Raw genomic sequence first — 24,527 nt, 5'->3', positions numbered from 1 at the left:
CACTGTGACTGGGAGATAATTTGGGATACAAACTGGCAAGATTCAGGAGTACAAGAAAAAAAAACTTGTTTAGCAGAATGAAAAAAAAGGCAAGAGATTCATAGAGACACTTGTGCTTAAAAAAATTCAATGTCTTGGCCAATGTGTTTGAATATTTGCTCTTTCATAAAGCTCTGAAAAAATATATGTAGTTGATGCAGGACCTGACAAAGGACTTGCAAAATTGCATGTCTGTCTTTCTACTTACTTGATTTCTGCAAACCCATGCAGCCTGCAGCCTCTTTTTGATCCCTGTAAGGCCATTCATGTAAGAGTTGTACTTGATGATCCTTGTGGTCCCTTCCAACTTAGAATATTCTGTGATTCTGAGTGATATTCCAGAGAAGTTGGTGTTATTACTAGGAAGTAGGTGTTTTCATTCCTATTTTATATATAGTTTCTGAGAATCAAGCAATTTAGGTGGCAGAAGCTGCAAAAAATATTTAAATGACCTTAAAATTCTAGCCTACAGTGGCACAGAAAATACATCAAAATTTAAATAGTTCATATAGTTTACCTGATCTCTGCTTTGTGTCAGTGGTATTTCATCTGGTCCTGATCTTATTCCCATAGAAGAAACTGCTTGCTCCTTGTGCTCCTGACTTGAGTCAGCTTCTGGGGCAACAGGAGAAAGGGTCTGCCTGTAAAAATCTGTTGTGCTTCTATTGTATTTTCCTATTTTATTACTGTAATTAACCTTGTATAGTTTCCTTTACAGTCAGTGCAATTACATTTACTCTTGCTTTTGAGAGATTATATATTCAGAGATATTTCCTCTATTTAAAACAAGAAAACTAGAATCAGGCTTACATTTTTTGAGTGGTTTCATTGTACCTTTCAGTAAAATTCAGGGCTGGCCTACTGTAGAGCTATCAGCAATGGTATCTTCTGCAAGTACGAGCATGTCTGCTGTTGAACTCAGCACAGCTACTTTTGAAAGAATGAGCTAGGTTTTCCACAAAATTGGACAGTTGTAATGAAAAATACAGAAAAAGCAAAGTACTACTATACTTCAAAAATGCACACAAGTAAGAGAATTTTTCTTTTCTTTGCTAAATGAAGTTTTAAACTACATTTATGCTGCATCTTGCTTGTCAATACCAGGTCATGCAAAGATTAAGAGTTGTGTCAATGAACTGAGAATAAGGTCAAAGATGAGTATTCATTCAGTCTCTAGCCTGTGAAAAGGCACATGCATTTACAAGAAATTGTGATTCCTAAATAAAATAGGAATGGAACAGTATGTACACTATCTTCCAAATTATCGAATTACAGAACTTTGTGAGTGGTTTTAGGGGCTAATTTGGGATTATAACCTAGAAAAACTAAAAGGCCAAGCAAGCTGATAGTAAGAAAACAGAAAGCTTGAGTAGAGGCAATAATAGTGAGAATAATTGAGGAAAGTTGTCAAAAAACATGTTGTGCAATTTTGTTGGCTATTGTGATTAGTAGTGGAAAGATAAATTTTGAGAAAGAAGATGGGCTCATCTTAGCAATGTGAAAAGTGAATTAAAAATACTGTTTTATATTGTGTTCACCTACATGTCTAGCTTCTGAGATGATGAATATCTGTAAGTCTGGCTGTAGGGCTTGGGACTGATGTACAGCTTACTCATCTGAATATAGTCATCCTCTCTAGTCTGTTTTTTTGGAAGGTTCTAGTGATGTTTCTAGTGATCGGATTAGGTGGGAAAAATACTCTGTTGGACAGAGTGTTCTGGCCTTCCTTACACTGCTCTATAACAGATGGACTAAGGAGTGTGGACTTGGGAGAATCATCTCCCTTCCCTTTTCAGAGCTCTTATGTGTGTCAGTCAAGGCCTTAAATGCAACAGAGAGGCCACAGAGAGGTGGAAATACACCAGAGGAAAACAGTTCTTATGAGATAATTTATTAGATGACTTTCACCCTTTTTCTACTGGTTCTTGGATGATTAGTGGATGAAATGTGATTTGTGACCATTTTTTCATTATTTATAATAATTAGTTGAATGATTATGAGGATATGGGTATGAGGATATCAGTCTCTGGATTTTCTTCTCAATGACTCACTGAAATTACTTCTTGAAGAGAGGTTCAGCGCTAGTTTTCTATTTCTTCTGGCTCACCAAGGGTATGAGGTAGTTCTTTATTCCTGGACTGGAGGACTTTTACATTTTTTCAGATGGTGCTCTTCTTTCCTCATCGCCTGATATTTAAGTACTCATGTGCGCATGCCATCATACTCTTTATTCCCTTGTGTTTTTCTCCAAATTTCCTAGTGAATATGCACTTTTTTCCTCAGAGACATGCATCAGTAATGAAAAGAATTCAGAAATGTTTCGTTTTGCAACAATGGTTCATGATTTTTAAAAAAATAAACCCAAACTTACTTGGTTTTTCAGTGCTTGCCTCATGTTAGTAAGTTACTACCGCACAGTCTTTTATGTAAGGAGTAAATAGCTCTTCTGGGGATGGAGGATGGGAGGCTATTTTGATCCATTAATTTAATGGCTTGTAGCCTTCATTTCAAGGCAACAACAAATACTAGTCTAGAACAGTTACATTAATTTCTAAATAATGTTTTATAAGAAATACTGCCTTCTTCCCCTTAGTTCATTTTCACTTAACATTGGAATAGTGGGTTAACGTTGAAAATAGTGCATCAGAAACAAGTTACCAGCTGTGGAAAAGGGATTCCTTTTTGTTCCTCATTGAAATATACTCATGTCTGCTTATACTCCTTATCCACTTATGTTAGGCCACTACTCACAGGTTATCAGTGCGTCACTTCTCACTATGCCATTGGTTAAGGAATTTTAATGATTGCCCTTTTCTTGAGCATTCCTGGGGATTTCTCTTTAGGCTGTCCTTCATGGTCGGTTGTATGCAATAACAGATCATTTGGAAGAGTATCATGAGGGATGGACCTATGGGATTATAATTAGATTTTACTTGGTAATTTTGTTTCACTGAATATGTATATAAAAAAGCATAAGCAATTGCTTTGCTATAAGCCAGAAGGCACTGACCAGTATGCAATGGTATTGCTGACTACTCATGAGCAGATGTTTGTTTCATGAAGTGCCAGTCATCATTGAGCTTTGAAAATGAAGCTGACTTTTATTTCAAGTAGTCCCTGTCTCTGCAAGCTGCAGTTGACATGGAGATCTTCTGAAAATGCTAATCTTTGGGTTTGCAGTTTTACTTTTGCACTTCCTGCTTCTATCTCCCCCCTCCTTCCCTGGCTCCCAGTGACCCCACAGGGAACGAGTTCTGCTGAGAAGCAGAAGTGAGTCATTTTCCCCAGCAAGTGAAATACGCCTCTCATTTCTCTCAGACTCTGGAGAATTTATTTTCTATTTCTGCAGGCAACAGCTGAACTTGAGTCTTTGGTTTCCAACTGATGAGGCATCTAGGAGGATTCAGCACAGTGTAAGCTCTAGTATGTCAGTGATTTAAGAAGTGATTTGGAAGGAGGCTGCTGAAGTCAAAATTATAAAATTTCCTTTATTTTACAAACAGGGCAAACTGCAAATCCAAAACCTGGTTTTGGCTGCACCTTTAATCAATGTCAAAACAGTGTTTCCTATTTTGCATAAGGGGGAGGCTCAAGTGAAACCTTTCTCTTGTCAACTTTCATGCTACCAGAGGGAAGTTTTTCCTCAGTCTCTGGGATCTCAGCTAGCTGGGGAATCAGGACAAGGAGTAGCTGAGGGAAGCAACACATGTCTAAACAGCTGCTGATGTCTCACTCTTCCTCCCCACTGGTGTTGGGAATGAGAGTCTTGTGTCCTTGGGACCAGAGATTCCAATGGCATCTCCTGATGCTTTCAGGGAAAAAGGCAAAATTAGGCAGAGACTGAAACTGGAATAAAAACCCTATTAACCCTTCTCTTTTCTATTTCACTCTTTAGTGGTGTGTGAGAGCTTTGAATTCCTAAGTGTGACGGCTTTTTGTGAAGAGTTAGTTGACTGTGAGGAAGAGAGGTGTGAGCAGGGTGGAATTTTATGCATCAGTAGCCAGTGAGTCGTATGTGTTACGAACGAGTGAGGTTGATTTAAAAATCACTGATAAGGGTATAAGTAAAAACCAGATTAAATATTAAATGACAGCATGACAACGTTTGTTGGCAAGATTCAGTCTACTACTTACTACACAGTGGTACACCAAGGAAAACCCAACAACAAACAAAATCCAGTCTGTGTGAATGACAAAAGGACAATGAGGGCAAAGATAAAAAGGAATACGGCCTAAAAGCTTAACAGTACTCAAACTTAACAGTACTTAACTTATACCTTAACAATTTAACAAAGGAACAGCACTTAGTTGTCCTTAAGTTATACCTAACTTAACTTATACCTTAACTTACAACTTGACCTTAACAATTTAACAGAGGAATAATACTTAACAGCATTTAACCTAACTTATAAGTTAAACTTAGCAACTTAGTGAACAACAACATGTAGCAGCATTCCATTTAGCTTATAATTTATGGCTTAACCTTACTTACAGGTCTAGCTTGCTTACATATCTAAGATACTTAAACATCTAAGAAAGCAGCATTTCTCCCAGCTTTGCTATATCATATGTGCACGTGCATGCACACAGACATAAAGAGTGCAATCAAGGTACCTGTGAAAAATTCCCCTCGAACATAAGTGAAATACTTACCTCAGATGCCTTTGCATCTCCCCAGTGGATGAAGGGTTGAGTATCAAGGAGTGAAGATATTGGTCCAGGATTTGCTGTTGTTTGTTGATCCTCCGAGTACAAAAAACTTGAGCGTTCACTAGCTCTGAGAGGTGTCCCACTCAGAGGGAGATTGCTCGTCACAGCTTGCTGCAGTCCAGGAGAGCTCAAAGGGTCTCATTTTGGCTGCTATTTCAAAATTTTAGACAGGTCTGTTCCCTCTGCACTGTTGGGTTGATCAATTAGGTATCATCCTCTAAAGTGTCTGTCAACAGCATACATGCCGAGTAGTACCAGCAGGTACTGGAGGAGTTTCAGCTCTCAGTAACTGACCAGCTTTATTCTGTACAGCTCAAAAAGTTCGAGACAATAAACCCTCAGTTTACTAATACCAGTGTTTTATATCTTGTTGCAGTCATCTTTGTGTAGCAAATATTTTTCAAACTAGAGTAAGAAATGCAATCAGTGTTCAGTGTCACAGTGGAGGGAATTTGTTCTTCTGAGAGCTAATGAACTTGTCATCAGTGGTAATTGCTTTTGTATTACAACTGTCTTGTCACTGGGGATTACAGTTTGACCCCCACACATCCTGCTGTTTACTTGACATGAAATTTAAGTCCAGTAATTCTCAAGATAGCATAGGTTACTAGAGTGCATAGTAAAAGTTAGGTATCATTAGTTGTATAAATAACAGTTCACACTTAAAAGTTTCTGCTGCTTTCACAGGTTAGGTTATGACTCATCTTCTGCTCAGGCACCTTTTTAATTAAAAAATGTAGCCACAAAAACTGAACACAAACCTCAAACATGCCAAGAAATTAATAATGTCACTATGAGACAGCTAATTCCTTAGTAATACTCATAGATTATGGTCTCTCTGCAGCTGAGCAGATGGGGACCTGGATCCCCATTCTGTATTTCTAAGAGAATTAAAACTCATCTTTGTAGTGCTTTTTTCTGTCATCTTCTATGCTTAGGGAGGTGCATGGAGTACAGGAAAAAATACAGGAACCTCATAGTTTTTTCAAAAAGAGGTCTAAAGATTTATTTTGAGATTTGTTTTTAATCCTGGGACTTGCTTCTTGACCCATTTGCTTACTTTCCTGTCTGTGAAGATTTACTCACCAGGTCTGTCTAATTGAGATCAGTGCTGCCTCTTGTTTCTATGCTGATGTGCCTGGTTCAGGGTCAGCTGGGACCAAACAGTCCTGGAAGGTGGAAGGATTTGTTCATCAGCCAAGGGAATTGCAACAGGAAGCAGTTGGGAGCCAGATAGTGGTAAGTCTGCTCTACTGCATGATCAAAAGTACTAAGATTGACATAAAACACAACTAATAACAGTGTATATAGAGAACATTTTTTTCCACCTCTACTTATTTTTTGTTTGTTTTTAAATGAGTTGTTAATTTTTGTCCAACAATGCAAAACTGAATGGAAATATGAAAACAGGTATCTCTCTAAAGGAGATATATCTATGGAATTTAGAGAAAGAAAAATGTTAGGTTAAATCTGTGCCTACACTTGCCTTAATCTGGTGATTTCAGTTGTGCCCTTCTGTTCTCTGATGATTTGTAGAATACACAGTGTTTCATATTGTAGCTAACTCCAGCTCAAAGCTGGGACATGTTGGTTTTAATAAAATGCATCTAATCCGTAGAGCCATTTAACATCTGGAAAGCAAGTTGTTAAAAACCTAAAGTACATCTAATCCTGTGAGCTGCTCAGAGACTAGAAAAGGAGCTTTTTCTTATGGAGTGCTTTAAAGATGTGAACTCCTGCGATATTTAGTCTGGAGTGCTATTTGGGTTGTTAGGATTGTAGACCAGGTGCTGGATGAAAATGTTTATAGCATTGTCTATCATGTTCTTCATTTAACATAAGTATATCTAATATATATTTAGAAACAGAGAATGACAATGAGTGTAAGAATAAATAAGCATTCTTTGAAAGAGTACATTAATAGAAAATGCAAGAATATATGAACATGTACAATAAAGATTTTTCCCTGGATGTATATTATTTTCCTGGTTAATGAAAAGGACTTTGGTCTTCTCAGCAATATATTGGTAATCTGTGGATTCAAACCCCTTAGGTGGTCAGTATGATATTTTTTATTTTTACTCTAGCAAAAAGCTAAAATTTGTTTTATTAAGCAGGAGTATATAATTCTCAAACCCTCCAGCCAGACTTACAGATATTCATCATGTCAGAAGTCAGACACATAGGTGAACACAATATAAAATAGTATTTTTAATTCACTCTTCATATTGCTAAGATGAGCCCATCTTCTTTCTCGAAATTTATCTTTTCACTATTTTATTAATCATGATAGCAAACAAAATTGCACAACCTGCTTTTTGACAACTTTCTTATGTTGATTTCACTGTTACAGTCTCTACTCAAGCTTTCTCTTTGCTTGTTTTCAAATTGCCTGGCTGTTTAATTATTCTAGCCTACAATCCCAAGGATGGTTTGACAGCTAATGAAGATGACGAGCACATGTATGTAGAGTTGCCTTCTGAGTCCTATTTTAGCTAAACAAAATGCTCCAAAGGCTTAAAATTTTTCACCATTGTTTACAGTGGGAGTGTTAAAATAATAAGACACTCAATTCAGTAGACTCTGCAGAGCCACTAGAGTTAGGTAGGAGGAATATGTCCCATAGAGATGAGTTGTCAGGTTTTTGCGTACTAGCTCAAAGAGTGCCTGGAGGTCTAGCCGCAACCTGACTGCACTACGGCAGGCACCAACACACACAAAAGCGCAGTCAGACGAGGGTGTGCTTCTCACCCGAGGGAGCCATCCCTGAGCTGATATGAAGTTACGCAGAAGGTTTATTGAGGTGAAACAATGCAGGGAAGAGATGGAAAGCTGAATATCTGACAGGGTCCAGGGATTTTATAGTGGGGGTAGGAAAGGCGAGGATAAGGGATACAGCAAATGGGATACTTGACAGGAGACAGGATTGAGGGCAAAGGAACCAATGGAAATAACACAAAGGAGGGATTTAGGGAAGGAACCAATGGGGTGTCGAGTACAACAGAACATTCTAGAATTAATACATATTAACTTTGAGGGAAATGAATATTAACAAACTTATACATGCAACAGGGAGGGGAAGACATGAACTTATGACATAAAAATATGTAAACTGTGGAACTGGGGGATTATGGTCTCTCACCCTAACCACAGAGTGAGGCATTAAGCTTTGGTGCCTGACCACCACAGTTTGGTGTCTGTTGGATCTTCAGGGGTTAGGGTGGCTGCAGCCACTTGCACTGCTACAATGAGTGAAGTGGCATATAGCCCATCAAATGCAGTAGGCTTAATTAACTTAGGGCCCACTGGATAATTACAAATACCTCCTCTTTCCCACTCTCATTCCATCTTCTACTTTTGAGTGAGAGTTTTTCCTTACTTCTTTGAGACTCTGATGTTTCCATCTTTTTTTACACTGGCAGTGGTGTTGGTGGGATTCAAAAGTACTTTAATGGTTGTTTCATTAGGCTATGCTAATAAGATATTAAATAATGTACTCTGTTAAATCTAATTATTAGCAAAAGCTGTCTGTAATTACGAATTTAATCAAAATTTGTAGGAATTCATGTTCTTGTTTGTCCAAACAGTCTCAATCTGGACAGAAATTAATGACCGTTCACTCACTATAACAGAGCCTTTCTTCATTTTTAAAATTCAAAATCAATTTGTGTCAGATTGTTTCTTGAAATGTGATAGTGATGATGGAGTTTTTTAGAGCAGGAAACTAGAGGGGAAAATATCAAAAGCTTGACATCAATTTTGCTATTGATTTGCTAGGTGATCTGAGAAAAGCAGAAAAGTTTTTCTCTGGAAAGTATATCAAAAAATAATGCTATCAAATCTAAGGATTTAGAGCACAAGTTTGATGAGGAGCAGCTGAGGGTTGTTTAATCTGGAAAAAAGGAGTCTCATGGAAGACCATATAACAACTCCCTACAATTACCTGAAAGGAAGTTGTAGTGAGGTGGGGATTGGTCTCTTCTCCAAAGTGGCAAGGAATAGCACAGAAGCTACTTAAAAGATGTGTAATGTGCTGCTTAGGGACATGGTTAATGGTGGACCTGGCAGTGCTGGATTATTGGTTGGATTCAATGATCTTAGAGGTCTTCTCCAATCTTAAATGAATCTATGATGATTCTGTTTACCTGGTCCTTAGTTTTTTAGTGGTGAGATGATTCTAAAGCTATCCAGGAGTGTTTTAAGCTTAATAAAAGGAAATGCCTTGTGTATAGTGAACAGGTACATAGGGCTGATGGAACCTCTCTGGAAAGGTGCAGTTTTGCAGATACACTAAGACACTTGAAATTTCCTGTGTGTTTATAAAATAAAGTAACTCATTATTAATTAGAATTGTAATGATGTTTTGTCTGCCAAAAGTAATGTGTAGACTTTCTCTAAGTCATCTTCTCTTGTGCTCTGGAAAATAAGATTCTTTCATTGTTAGATCAAGTTGAGAATTATTCCCAGTTTCTACAAATACTGTCAAGGCACCGAGTCTAGAGTGTTGTGTGATTGAACCTTGGCTCTACCAGAAACAAAAATAATCACTTCCATCCTTGGACCAGTTTCTAACATTTTTATGTAAACCTATTTCTGATGTTGAAGGCCACCCCAAACAGTAAATGAAAACTCACAATTCATGGTCTATTTACCCAAAACTGGACTGAAAGAAAACCTGTTTTATCATCTCTTCGCCTAAAATCAACTCTTGGTCTGAACTGTCATTACTGATGACAGGCAGATTTACTATTCTTCACAAATCCCATTCAAAAAATTTAGTAACCAAACAACTTCAAGTGCTTTCTTGGTCTAAAGAACAATGAGTATATACTAAGTAAAAATTCTTTTCACCAAATTGTTTTGGTTGAGCATTTACAAAAGTATGTCAGGGTCAGGAAAAAAGAAATATGGTCACTTTGATAATCATAATGTGCTGCTCATTTACATTAAACAATCAAGACTGACTCTAATGGATCCTGCACTGGTTGTTGTCTTTTTTTAAAAACTCTCTTACTTTCTGGAAGTAATGGTGATTATTTTTGAAGTGTTGCTATTAGGCCTTTAGATACGGTATTTGAAATCATTCTATTGATCTGAATTATTAAATGCATCCTTTCCCTGAAGCATAATTTTAAATTTTCTTCAGTGGTGGTGTATCTTTAATAAGTGCTCTAGCTGAGACATGTGCTTATCCCATACAATAATTGCAGTGAAGTTCTACTTATTAGTTATGCCTTAAAACTGTTTGACTGACTGTTACTTTGCATCTTCAGGATTCTTTTCCTTAAGATCCAGCAAAATAATTTGTGCTAGGCTAAAATGTACAGAGATAAACTCATAAACTGTTTCGACAGGCTTATTTTGCAGCTGAAGACTAAAGTGCTCAGCCAAAGTTGTGGTTAAATTAGGGTGGGCCACAAACAATAGCTCTGGAAAAGGGAGAGAGTGGAGATGTTTTGCTCCATGCAGTATCTTGACCTGGAGTATAAATGCTTTGTTTTCTTATTGTTGCAGAGCAGGACTGGTCTTATCAGTCAAACAGCCTTTGTGGTAAGCTTGTACAGAAATTCGATCTGATTCTATCAAAGTTTGTATGTTATAAGATTGGAAGCAAACATATCTCAAGCAATGTTTCAGCAACATGTCAAATATCATCTCAGAAAAGCCGTGTGGCCATTATTTGAAACTTGAGAAATTGAGTGAATTTATGGACATGTTCGCCTGTGGGAGAGAAACAGAGTGGAAACAGCAGCAGGCCCTGAGTTAGCATCTGTAAAGGCTCCAAACAACCTTGCTCAATGAGATATTAAAAGGGCTTATGGTTGTTCATGTACTCTTGAGTTAGACATTTGGGACGAATACCGAGAAGATATTCTCAAGAGGTCAAAACAACAAAAAGATTTTACTGGCAACTTTAGAAGATCAGAGAACTTTGGCAAAAGGTTTAGTGCAACATTCTTACAGGAACACTTCTTAAAGCATTAACTTGGCTCATTCAACTTAGCAAACTTTATGCCTGTTTGATTTTAAGTTACTCAAGAATTCCAAGAAGAGGAATTAGAACAAGAAGAAGAAAGAGAAAGAGAGAAAGACAGAAAAGATTTAGAAAAGCACACAAAAAACTACCAATTCCTCGGTTCCAGCGGGGTTCAGATAGAAATTCCAAGAGGAGGTGCAGTCAAGGCATGTGACTGCCTCATGTTCAGCCTTAAATACCCCTTGGCCTTCCTGAACCCTTCCCCCAGGAAGGACTTCTGGTCATTTGCCCACTCAGAAACTGGGTTAGAGGCTCCAGAGGTGGGTGTGGAGCATTGCCTCAGTTGTGCCAGGGATTGGCAGCTACTGCTGGGCTGGGATACAGGCTCTAGGGGTGGGGGTGTACAGGGCAGTGCACTGCCTCACCAGGGCAAGGCCTGACTTGCCCCTTCCTCCCCCACACATGCGTCCCAAAATATCTTGAGACATCAATCTTTCCAGTCTCTCACAGCATCGCCTTCAGTCTGTACTACTGTGGTACCTTGCTTGAGTCTGTACCCTTTTCAGAGTGTCTGGATTTGCAATTACACATATGTACACACATAGTATGAAATCACCCTTTACTCAAAGGCCAATTCTTCTAATGGAAGATGGTGAACTATTACTCTAAGCCCTGAGTAATATGTAACAACTTAATGACGTTAGGAGAAATACTAATCTTGCATGAAGCAGAAATTTGTATTCTCTCCATCATGATTATACATGCATTACATTTTAAACAGAGTTGTTAGAGGGAAAGGATAATTTGCTCATAATGTGGGAAATGGAAAAGTCCATCTCATGAGCTGTTCTGCAACTTTTAGTGATGTATATTGCCATTAAACCAAATTATTTTAAATATAAAATATAGTAATTAAAATTTGGACTTTAAATTTAATACATTGGAGTATTTTTCCTTACAGAATAATTGCTTGCCATCAATTGCCTTTCTAAATAGGTTACTGAGTTCTAGGAGACATATATCCCTGAATAAAGTTGTGAGCTGTTTATACTAGGGATATACTGCTATAAAATATTCCTTTAAAATGAGGTTTAAAATTGTGTGATATGTAGTAACTCCATCTATGCTACAGTATAGTGTATTTGAGAATACATTTTACCAAAAAAGTGGTTTTGTTTGGTTGTGTAAGAAGTTGAGAAGCAAGAAAAATTAAATGTCTTAAAAATCAGAAGATAAACTTAAGATATTTTTAAAAGTTGCAGAAATAGTTATATCAAAACGATTCAGAGTCACAGAATCAACTGCATTGGAAAAGACCTTTGAGATCATCAAGTCCAACCTATGACCTAACACCACCTTATCAACTAGACCACATCACTAAGTACCATATCCAGTCTTAAACATCTCCAGGGATGGTGTCTCCACCACCTCCCTGGGCAGCCCATTCTAATGCCCAGTCACACTTTCTGTGAAGAACTTCTTCCTAATGCCCAAGTTCAACTTCCCCAGGTGCAGCTTAAGGCTGTGTCCTTTTGTCCTGTCGCTGGTTGCCTGGGAGAAGAGACACACCCCCACCTGCCTACTACTTCCTCTGAGAGAGTTGTAGAGAGTGAAAAGGTCTCCCCTGAACTTCCTTTTCTCCAGGCTAAACACCCCCAGCTCCCTCAGCCACTCCTCATAGGAGTTGTTTGAGGGGCACAGAACTGGACACAGTACTCAAGGTCTGGCCTCACCAGTGCTGAGTACAGGGGAAGAATCACTTCCCTGGTCCTGCTGGCCACACTATTCCTGATCCAGGCCAGGATGCCATTGACCTTCTTGGCCACGTGGGCACACTGCTGGCTCATGGTCAGTCTGCCATCAGTCAGCATCGCCAGGTCCCTTTCTACCTGGCCACTGTCCAGCCACTCTGTCCCCAGCCTGTAGTGCTGCAGGGGATTGTTGTGACCAAAGTGCAGGACTGGGCACTTGGTTTTGTTAAACTTCATATCACTGGATTCAGCCCATGGATCCAGCCTGTCCCGGTCCCTCTGCAGAGCTCTCCTACCCTCCAGCAGACTGACATTCACACCCAACTTGGTGTCATCTGCAAATTTGCTAATGGTAGGCTTGATCCCTTCATCCAGATCAGTGATAACGATTTTAAACAGGACTGGGCCTGACACAGGTCCCTGGGGGACCCCACTGGTGACTGGCCACCAACTGGAGGCAGCACCATTCACCACCACTGTCTGGGCCCAGCCATCCAACCAGTTCTTAACCCAGAAAAATGTGCACCTGTCCAAGCCATGGGCTGCCAGCTTTTCCAGGATTATTCTGTGTGAGATGGTGTCAAAGGCTTTGCTGAAGTCCAGGTAGACAACATCCACAGCCTTCCCCTCATCTACCAGGCAGGTCACCTGGTCATAAAAGGAGATCAGGTTGGTTAGGCAGGACCTGCCTCTCCTAAATCCATGCTGGCTGGGTCTGATCCCTAGGCTGTTCTGTAGGTGCTGTGTGATCACACTCAAGATGATCTGTTCATAATGTTGCTGGGCACTGAGGTCAGGCTGACAGGCCTGTAGTTTCCTAGATCCTCCTTTTGGCCCTTCTTACAGATGGGCGTCACACTGGCCAGCTTCCAGTCATCTGGGACTTCCCTGGTTAGCCAAGACTGATGACAAATGATGGAGAGCAGCTTAGTGAGCTCTTCCGCCAGCTCCCTCATCACTCTAGGATGTATCCCATCAGGTCCCACAGACTTGTGAGCATGGAAGTGGCTCCACTGGTTGCTAACTGCTTCCTCCTGGATTACAGGGGATCTATTCTGTTCCCTGTCCCCATCTACTAGCTCAGGAGGCCAGTTTTCCTTAGGAACACCTGTCTTATTGTTGAAAACTGAGGAAAAGGTTTTAAGTACCTCAGCCTTATCCTCATCTTTGATAACTATATTCCCCGCAGAGTCTGATAAAGAATAGAGGTTTTCCTTGCCCCTTCTTTTGCTATTAATGTGTTTACAAAACTGTTTTTTAGAAAGCAGTTTACAAAACTCTTTTTTATTATCCTTTACAGAAAGATAATAAAAAAGAGTGTGTGTTAAGTTCTTAGCTTTTGCCTTTAATTTTCTTCCTGCATAACTAACGACACACTTAAACACTTCTTGAGTTGCCTGTGCCTTTTTCCAAATGTGACATGCCCTCTTTTTCCTCTGAGTTCCTTCAAATGCCCCCTTCCCATCCAGGCTTGTTGTTTTCTCTGTTGGCTCATCTTTCAGCAAGTAGGAAGAGTCTGCTCCTGTGCCTTGAGGATTTCTTTTTTGAAATATGTCCATTCTTCCTGGATCTCCTTGTTTCTGAGGGCTGTTTCCCAAGATACTCTCTGAATCAGCATCCTGAGTAGACCAAAGTCTCTTCTGAAGAGCATGTAGCCATCCATTGCAGCACTCCAGTCATGTGAGTCATCCCACCACATTTCCGTGATGGCAATTACATCATAGCTTTCCTGCTCTACAATGGCTTCCAGGTCCTCTTGTTTGTTACCCATGTTCATGCACTTCAGCTGGGCTGCTGATTTCAGCCCTGACTCTGACTTACCACCCTTAGGCTCCTCTCTGGAGAACCTGGTTTAATCCCCTTCCCTCTTCAAACCTAGTTCAAAACCCTCTCAATCAGCCCTACCAACTCACAGGCTAAAATGCTTTTGCCCTTAATAATGACCTCTGTTCTGTTTTACATAATGGAAAGACAACAATGCACCAACATAGTCAGCAGTGATTAAATTTGGGTAGGAATAATGTGGGGTTTTTAAATGGAATTTAAAGCACTTATTAACCTGCAGAAGTGTGTTCAACCAAGTTGTTCACCAGGAGAGTTTCATAACAAGTAAGTCTGACATGACAGGCTAGGAAAATATATTGCTTTGTTCAGAATATTTCACTCTGGAAGTGTGATAGAGAAAATAAAGCAAAGATTACTTGTTCAGTTTATGGTGAAAAATGCTTTTTGAATTCTCTTTTATTTTGCTCTTGTCTTTTCTGTTTGAGGAAATGAGAAATCTTTTTCTCAATTAGTTATAATGAAATACATCTTGAAATGGGTTTTTTTCAACCTATACAAAACGCATCTTTTCCAGCTAAGAGACATCAGGTTTTTTATATGTAATATAAAAGAAAATTTATGTCCCCTGGAAAAAATCGAATTTTAGTACAGAAAAGGTTAATTATTAGCTGTGGATGTATTATCGTTTTAGCTTGCCGGTTTTGCCATCAGGAGGGGAGGCTGGAGAAGATTGCAACTGTAAATATCTCATATTAAGGGGTGTTGAGTGAATAATGGCTCTAACTCTGCTTCTCTTTAATGACAGTTTAGTGACAATCATTAACCTTGGGTTTCAGATGTTAGGAAGTCATAAAAAGCATGGTAACAAGTGCTTGTCATTCTCATCTTTGTTGGTCCCAGCGTCTGTTCTATACACTTAGCCCCAAGGATTTAAGAAGAAACAGGGTCATAAAGAGAACTTCCATAGCTCTTAGACTCACTTTAATAGAAGTGTTTGACATTTGGATTTTTATCTGTCATTCAGATATTTTGTTTTGTCTCTTCATGAGGAGTTTATCCTTGTTTTGACCAACTCTACTATTTGCTGTCTCAAATCATAAAACAGGGTATTAAAATAACTGAAAGAAAGGAATCTGTTCATTAGACAAAAGAGCAAGTGTAGTGTTGGGAATGATGCTGGGAAGATGCAATGATAAAGACCTCATGTTTGGGAGTACGACAACAACTGAATACCTAGTCTTACCAGCACAGTATAGAAGCGAGCATAATTTTTAAAACCTATGAAGGAAAATGGGTAAAAATATCAATAGAAAGGAACTTTTGTAAAGCATACATAACACAACCAGATTGGGAAGCTTTCATCCCTATTTGCTAGTGTGATTTATTGCAGCAGGTTACTGCTGTTGGCTTTCCAGTAGTAAACAGGTATGGTGATAAACATTACACCCAAGAAAGACTGGTTTCATGTGGCTTTGTGACCTCTTATTAGACATATATAGCATCCAGAAACATTGCAGGCTTTTTTATGTCCTTAAAACATTCACAGTATCACTGCTACTTGGAAGCCCTGAGGTTTAGTAAAGGTTGTGCTAGTACTGTTTCTATATACAGCTACTACTCAAAACTTTGCAAGTCTCTAACCATTTATTCGAGAGGGTGATCACATGTCACCTTGTTTTAACAGGAAAAGGATAGTATCTTTAACAGACCATTTGGAGAAAAGGCAAAACATTGGAGAACTGAGGTTTTATAAGTAAATAGCATAGTTTTTTTTTCCTTCAGCTCTTTTAGGTGATCCAATAAAATATGTTTCCTCTCACAGTGAACTTTGTGGTTTGCAGCCTTAAAACCTCATGTCTGTAGCAGCAGTGATTGTGCTCAGAATGGTGTATGAAAATGAATAATTAACACAGTATCATTTTCCAGGACAAAAAGGAGTAAAATTATTAATAACCTACGTCCTTCCCTCTGCTTACAGAGGCCTTCTTGTCATGTAATTGCTTGGCTAACTCGTATGTGAAGCATACCCTGTGTGGCTAAGATATATACCCCCACAATAGGTACATTTCTTTGGTCTGCCTCTCCAAGCTATTATGCTTGCTTGCATTCTTCCTTGATCTTTCTCATGCTGATTCTTCTATACGAAGTTTGTATAATTTTTGCTGATTAAATCTTATAGCTCTCTATAACGACAGTTTCGGTCAACACTGACCTTCAGATTCCTTGGCTGTGTGTTAGAAAGTTAGGGACATGTTTGAAGTTAGACACACTCTCTACACATGTAGCTGATTATTTTTGTCTCTTGCATTCATCCTTCTTGATTAGTCTAGCAGTAATTTAATGTTTTGTCCATACTGACTTCTAAAGATTTTGTAAGATTTATTTTACAATAACTTTTTCAGTATATAGTGCCCTAAAGTATCAACAGTATTTAGTAAAAATCCTTACTCTTCTGAGAGGAAATTCAGTGTTGACTTTCAGTAGAAATTTGCACCACTGACTGGAAAATGTCAGACTTGAGAGGGGACCAGAGAGTTTTGCTAGCACTATCCTTCACAGAAGTATCCTGCCTTTTGCTTGTGTTGGGTTTCATTAGCAGAGTAATTTCTGCTCACTGATGTTAATGCTGTTATGTTCTTAGACCATGTGATAACCTATCTTGATAGTAGAAGAGGCTCGTGCTTGTGGTGCTGGAATGGAAAGCCAGTTGGATCAAAGGGATGTTCTTCCCCAAAACTGACCATTTAAAGACTGAGTTCTCAATCATACAGCTATTTTATAAACTCTCTTTAGTGTTTGTTCTACACTGAAGCTCAGAAAGTTACAGTGGTGTCTTGTCGAATTTTCCACGTGTTCACTCGTCAGAGGAAATAACTTTCAGGGATGGGACTATGCAATTACACAAATTTATTGTTTAAAATAACAAAACGCATCAATCAAGGCGTGAGATTCTACAATAACTCTGAATAATGGTGACTAGTCACAAGATTTAGAGTTACATCGTAATTTATAACTTTCTAATCCAATAGGCACTTAAAACAACACTTTGTTTTGACTTTATGACCTACCACCTGTGGCACTTCCCGTTGCAATGCAGCTATGTCTTGACCAATAACTTCTCATGTCACATACACACAGATGTCTCTCTTATACCATCTACATTCTTAACTTAAACTATATAAAATCACACTATTATATTTTAAAACTCTCCCCCAGAACACCCAATGTACAATTTTACTTATAACTATAGGAACACAGGCTTGTAATCCTTTTGCTTAAGATCTATAAATCTCTGTCAATTAAGCCAGATCTAGTCTCTTCCAGGGTTGTAAATCAAAGCCTCCTTTAATTGCAGGAGTTTCTACTCCTCGGTCTCCCACAGTGTCTCTTCACTTGCATCAGTAATCTAGAGTGTATATTCATTCCTTTAGGCAGAGAAATGAGCAATTTGTTAGTGTATGCAGTATATGCTTATTCTTTTCCTCTTTCATTATTATTTGAAGGACTAATTTGTGTAGATACATTTTAAATGGTTTGGATAGATTCACTCCTTTTGAAAGCTCACCTTTTAGTATAATCTTGTGGCTGTAGGCTTAATTAGTAAGGCTCAAGAACTTTGCCTGTATAAAGGGCAATTGGGAATCTTACTGACAAATTGAGCCATTGTTAAATGTCCTTGTCAAATACGATAGTTTTGTTTCTAAAGCACTTATTTTGCTCAAGGGCTTTCTGCTTCTCCAATCCTCTTGCATCCTCATGGACAATTTGGAAGAAAAGGAAATATTGCCAAACAAGAATCAATCCAGCCCTAGCTCTGTCTCAGTTTGAACCTGACCCTTTTTAACTTGTTTTACAAAATTAAGTCCAACTTGGGTCAAGTAGTTAGTCAAAGGTCAAGGACCTATTGAACTGGAAGGCTGGAAGCTGATCACTGCCCATACTAGGAGGAAGGCTCCTTCTCCTGAAAATTAGATGATGACAAGTAGGATTGGCACTTTTACAACAGGTATAAGGCCCCGGAACCAGGACTGTCAACTGATGAGATGGACAAAGGTCCTTCTGGGATAGAGGGGCCACACAGGCCAACATGATCTACCCCCCACATCACGACCTCCTCTGTTAAGAGGAAATGAAGAGCAGTTGTCATAGGTGACTCCCTTTTAAGGGGAACAGAGGGTCCAGTATGCAGACCAGACCCAAACCACGGGGAATTCTGCTGCCTCTGAGGGGCTTGGGTAAGAGACATTGCTAGAAAACTCTACAGTTTAATAGGGCCCTCTGATTATTATCTGTATTGGTTCTTCAAACTGGCAGTAACAAGATAACAAAAAGAAGTCCAAGGGCAATCAAAAGGCATTTCAGGGCCTTGGGATGATTGACTGAAAGATCAGGAGCACAGGTAGTGTTTTCCTTGATCCTTCCACTGGCAAGGAATAATATCAAAAGGAGTAGGCAGATCCAGCAGCTCAACACATGGTTTCAAGGCTGGTATGATTGAAAAAACTCTTGTTTTTTTGGCCATAGGATGATCTATACAACACCTGGTCTACTGATGCCTGGTGGGATGCACCAGTCTTAGAGGGGCTCATTGATAGAGCTTCAGACTAACTCGGAAGGGGAAAATGGACAAAACCAGGCTTGCCAGTGATGAGAAATGGGATGGTGCTCCAAAACTTGAGGAAGTGAGTTCTAGCAGTCTCCCTCAGTCTGCTCCGTGAGGTGTCAGCTACAATGAAGCACATCTGAAGTGTTTCTATACCAATGCATACAGCATGAGTAAAAAACAAGATGAGCTCAAAGCTTTGGCCCAGTCCCATTTGACATGAATGGCATAAGCAAAACCTGGTGGGATGAGGGCTGGACAATTACCCGTGATTGTTAATGAAGTTTAACAAAGACAAGTGCTGGATTCTGCACCTTGGACCAGGCAACCCTGGATGTAAAGACAGATGGGTATGAGATGATGGAGAGCAGCCTCACGGAAAGGGACCTGGGGGTCCTGGTCAACAGCAAGTTGAATATGAGTTAGCAGTGCCATGGCAGCCAGGAGGGCCAACTGTGTCCTGGGGTGCATCAGGTACAGCATCGCCCCCTGGTCAAGGGAGGGGATTGTCCCACTCTGCTCTGCACTGCAGAGGCCTCACCTTGAGTCCTGTGTGCAGTTTGGGTGCCACAATAGAAGAAAGATATAACGCTATTAGAGAGTGTCCAAACGAGGGCTATGAAGATGGTGAAGGGGCTGGAGGGGAAGGCATATGAGGAGTGGCTGAGGTAATTTGGTTTGTTCAGTCTGGAGAAGAGGAAACAGAGGGGAGACCTCATATCTGTTTGAGGGGAGACCTCATATCTGTTTACAATTTCCTCACAAGGAGAAGTGGAAGGGCAGGCACTGATCTATCCTGTGTGGTGACCAGTGACAGGACCTAAGGGATTGGTATGAAACTGTGTCAGGTGAAGTTTAGTTTAGATATCAGGAAAAGGTTTTTCACCCAGAGGGTGGTTGGGCACTGGAGGAGGCTCCTCAGGGAAGTGGTCACAGCACAAAGCCTGCCAGAATTCAGGAAGCATTTGGACAATTTTCTCAGGCACATGGTGTGATACTTGTGACTGTGCAGTGCAGAGCCAGGAGCTGGACTTTGATGGTCTTGATGAGTCCTTTCCAGCTCAGGATGTTTTATGATTCTATGTTTCTGCCTGTGCCAACACTAGTAGCTGAAGTCAATCAGTAGGGGTCAGGCATATTATGACTTTTACACTAAGCTGATGGGATGGTCTTTAATATATTATGATTTTCTAAATTAAGAAAAATTCTTTCTCTTCCCTGATGGCAAAATTAGACTAGCTCTGAGCATGACAAAAACTTCTTACTTTTTTGGATAAATCAGAAATGAAATTCAGGCCGTCATATAGTTTCTGCCACTCAGGTTTGCAGAGCAAGAGCCAGAGGGCAAAGTGCTTTTGCATCTTTAGCCAATTCAAAACATTTTATTTCTCCTTCCTTAAACAAATAATAATTTTTACTATACAAGGCAATTAGCCATTTAGCCGAAATCTCAAATGTTTTAGTGAACCATAACACTATCTAATGTACTGTATGATTGATTTTTCACATAAATATTCCTATATTGCCCTGCTTATAAAATGTTGTTAGCATGGTTGTTGGGGTTTTAGTTTAGTCCTAGTTTTTTTTCCTGTTAAAGGAATTTTTCCCATATGCATGTTGCTAAGGGAACAAATGGCTGAGTGCTTAAGGAAGACAAAGGACCTGGCTGCTCTTTTTGTTTCACCTGGAGGTGTGGGCAGTTGGGTCTCAGCGTTCGGAGAGAGAAGCTGCTGGTTCTTTTTTGGCCACTTTTTCTTCTGCTGGAAACAACACCGGGATCCCAAGCCCACCTTCCCTGCCCTGCTGGAGGCCGGGCTGTGGCTGCCCTGCCCTTCCACTGCTTTGAGTCTTCGCTACATTGTAGCCGTGCTCGCCCTGCCTGCCCAGACCTCGACTTAGATACATCGCGTCTGCCATCCGGGATTTGTGCTCCAGCCTGCTGTTCCAGCCTACCATTCCAACCTGCCGTTCCAGCCTGCTGTTCCCGAAGCTCCAGCCGGACACTGGGATCAGCTGCCCAGGGGTTTGTGAAGCCTTTGCTCCATCATTTTCCCGGGATCCCAGGGCACCAGTGCCGCGTGCTCCCCGAGCTCGCCCTGGAGCGCCCCCTGCAGCCGCGGGGGAACCATCGCACCTGCCCTGCTCACCGGGAGCCGCCAGCGCCCCTGCCGGCTGCGAGCGGAACTGCACCCGAGGGGAAAGGGCCTGACAGCCGAGAAGGCTGGGACTGGGTTTGTGTTTGCTGTTACTGCCATAGTTATTGTTGTTTGTTTGACTGGTTCTATATATAATAGTAAAGAACTGTTATTCCTGTTTTCCACATCTTTCCCTGAAAGCCCTGTGATTTCAAAATTATAATAGCTCAGAGGGAAGGGGGTTGCATCTGCCATTCCAAGGGAGGCTACTGCCTTCCTTAGCAGACACCTGTCTTTCAAAACCAAGACAATGGTCGAAAAATGTTCAGTGAACAAAGCAGGGTTGGGGATTTGCTGAAGACATATGAAAGGGGGGGTTTTTTGTTTGCTGATAGACTGATGTGCTGAAGCTATCAAATCAAAATAGTGCAGGTTCCTTCAGGATGTGCATGCAGCATGTTTTAATAGAGAGAGGCCCCTCCAGGTGTGCATTAGGTTTAGGTGGGATAGTACATGCTCCAGAATCATATTGCTTATCCAGGATAAGTGGTTAAATCCCTTGCTTCTAGATATCAGATCTGTGTTTTAATTGTCCTGGTAATAAGTCCATATTTATGTATGTTTTTAAGGAAATACACTGATCCTGGGACATACTGAAAGAGCCTATGCATACTGAGGTCAGTGAAAACTAATGAAACAAAGAAACTTTTGAAACAGTCCTGTAGGAATCTTTATTATTATCCTTTCCCTCACCTTTAAGAACAATTCAAATCTACTTTTTATTACTTATCAAATACTACTTTAGAGGAGTTCTGGTTCTTAACCATGTAGTGTTTCCCCTAATTACATTTGCTTTATCATTCCATAACCTGAATTGTTCATTAGTTCTCCTGTGCTCTCAGTCTGTTTCCAGAAGCTTTCAGTATCCCACTCTCTGCTTATAAACTCAAAATAGTTAGCGTTCCTTCATTTCTTTTTTGCAACCCCAGGGAAGACAGGATGCTGTGGTGATGAGCATAGATATTTTAGAAAAACGTGTAAGTATCTTGTTATCTCAGAGATTACAGTGAGAAGGAGCATGAGCTATTGGTTAGATTACTAGTTACTAACTCAAAGATAAAAGAAATTGAGTGAAATGCGGACAAAATTAGTTACCAGGGGTTGTTAATTCTTAGAACTGAATTTGAGACAGCGAAAGTTTAACAACACTGCATATTTGAGATAAAATTTCTCATTGTCTAGGGTTACCTACATGATTTATGAAAACCGTCTCTCTTATCTGAAGGCTCTATAAACAGTGTTTATGTAATGTTAATCATTTTAGCTTAATGAAGCACATTTACACCAAAGCCTTATTGGTCTTGTTGGTGGCTATTAGACTGTATTACTTTTCCATGAAAAGTAACCAGAAAGATTTTTGTGTATACAGAGAAATGCTAATACTATCAATTGTGTATAAATATAGCCTTTGGTCTTTCTCTTTATTCTGTTGACTCCAGTATTACCTGTGATGTCTTTTCCTGGTCTTAAAATCAAGAGTCAAACACGGTTAGAAGGGAAAAAGGGATTTTACCTTCGTATTTATTTTAAGGATCCTTAGGTGCACTACGTCCAGGTTGAATGCCCCTCAATGCACACTGCAATTCCACCCCAAAAGATCTGGTATAACATTATAGGTCTTACTAATTAGCATATCTATCAAAGATTCCCCAATGAGAGGCTTGAATGAGCCCCCCTCCCCAAGGAACCTTCCCCTGCATGGTTCTCTCTTAGTTTACAGAATATGTTCTGGAGAGGACCTTGGTGTCTGGGGCTTTCTGATTCCTAACTATGAAGCTTCTAAAATGTTTAGTCTCCTAGCTTGACAAACAAGTCCGAGAATGTAGGCAAAAAAACCCACTAAGAACCCAGAAGTTATAAAATGGTATAAAAGGGGTATAAAAGAAAAGGCAAAAAATCATCATGGCATCACCTGAACAATTTAATTTTTAAAATACATAATTTTTTTCAAAACTATGTAGCTATATAGTATTCACCCACTTCTTTGAGATCTGCTGCCAACAAATACAACATTACTGTTAAAAAAATACATTTCCTTAAAATAATGTCATAAAATTGGACATTTCTGAGTATGAAATGGGGTAGGAGGCTGTCTTTTTCGGTTCTGTTGTGCCTTTGAGCTATAGAAAAGTGGTTTATCAGGCACAGAGATGTTTAATGTCAAGATTACTTGCATTGCTGAAAATTACAACTGGAGAGCTTAAAAGCCATAAAAATTGCTTAGTCAACTATTGTCAGTGTGGTAAATTGTGCCATTCACTATTTCATGCTGTTCTAACTCAACAGTGTGGAACCCAAGTTCTTAGGTTTCAAGTATGTAGAAGATTTAAAAAGTGACTTCATAGAAATGGATTAATGTATGGGAATTTAAACCGCAAAGCTGAGAATGAAGGAACAGTATCCCACAGTGGAACAATGAATACAGATGGGTACACTGTATAAGCATCTGGTGTTTCTCTTTTAAGATTTTCTGACCCAAAGTTATCAGTCACCAAGCAGAGAAAGAATAAACAGTATCCTTCATGGAAAAAAAAGAACTAAAACTGCATACTTCTGTGACTTTTTTTTTACTCGCTGGAAAGAAGAGATGGTAATTTTATTGGTGCTTTTGTCAATTACCAACACTAAAAGGGCTTGAGTTATTGGAATATGATACAAAGGTATTTTTAGATGTTGACAAGTTATTTTTAGGAATCTTAATAGCTCCTTCTGCTCTGCAAAATTAATCTCAAGGCATTTTTACAGAATGTTTAATAGAAATGATCCTATTATTAGAAATAAATTAGTTCAAAACTCCTGTTCTTCTGTTTTCTTATGTGGAGCAAACAAATTTCACCACACAGTATATTTATTAAGGCTGTAGGAACCAACAAGTCAGGCAACATAGTGCCTAGCTTCTGGAAGCCTGGCTCCTAGTTGGACACCAGCACATGGAGGTAATTCATGGTGTGTCATTATTCTTGGGGCTTTCTAGAGGGTAAAGTAATATAACATCCAAAGAACTCAATATTCTATTTTTTAAATAACATTTTTTTAAAAAATTGCTTACTGTTTATTTTGTGGCCTAGTATTTAGGGCACTGTCATTGACAATGCCAAGAATTTGGCTTAAGGCCCTCCATCTCAAAAGACAACTTACATCAAGTGGCACAGCTGGGAGGTCTCCAACCAAAGAAATGTCAGATTTGTGAGGCCATATGGAAAGAAAGCAAGAAGTCACAGAATATTCCGAGTTGAAAGGGATCTGCAAGTCCACCTATAGGAGAAAGTTTCACAAAGGATGTCTGGACTTCAGGCGGCTCTCTTGAAAGCTGTTTATTGCATAGGCAAAGTTACAGCATTTCAGGGAGTGGGTATCCAGAGCCAGCCCTACAGCTGCCAGCTCCAGCTGTAGGCATACCTGAAGCCCCTTTCTGTTCAAGTTACAAAGCATTTTATACTTTTCTTTGCAGAGTATCTTAACACATA

General features: G+C 39.6%; 1 protein-coding gene across 6 annotated transcripts in view; it reads left to right on the top strand.

The window, feature by feature from the left end:
* Positions 1 to 24,527, top strand: part of PDE1C (phosphodiesterase 1C) — a 375,734-nt gene that overhangs the window by 210,535 nt on the left and 140,672 nt on the right. The gene's annotated exons all lie outside the window — the stretch shown is intronic.

This window comes from Corvus brachyrhynchos, unplaced genomic scaffold, assembly GCF_000691975.1.
Source record: "Corvus brachyrhynchos isolate BGI_N302 unplaced genomic scaffold, ASM69197v1 scaffold146, whole genome shotgun sequence".
NCBI classification, from domain to species: domain Eukaryota; kingdom Metazoa; phylum Chordata; class Aves; order Passeriformes; family Corvidae; genus Corvus; species Corvus brachyrhynchos.
This window is presented reverse-complemented; position numbering and strand designations above follow the sequence as displayed.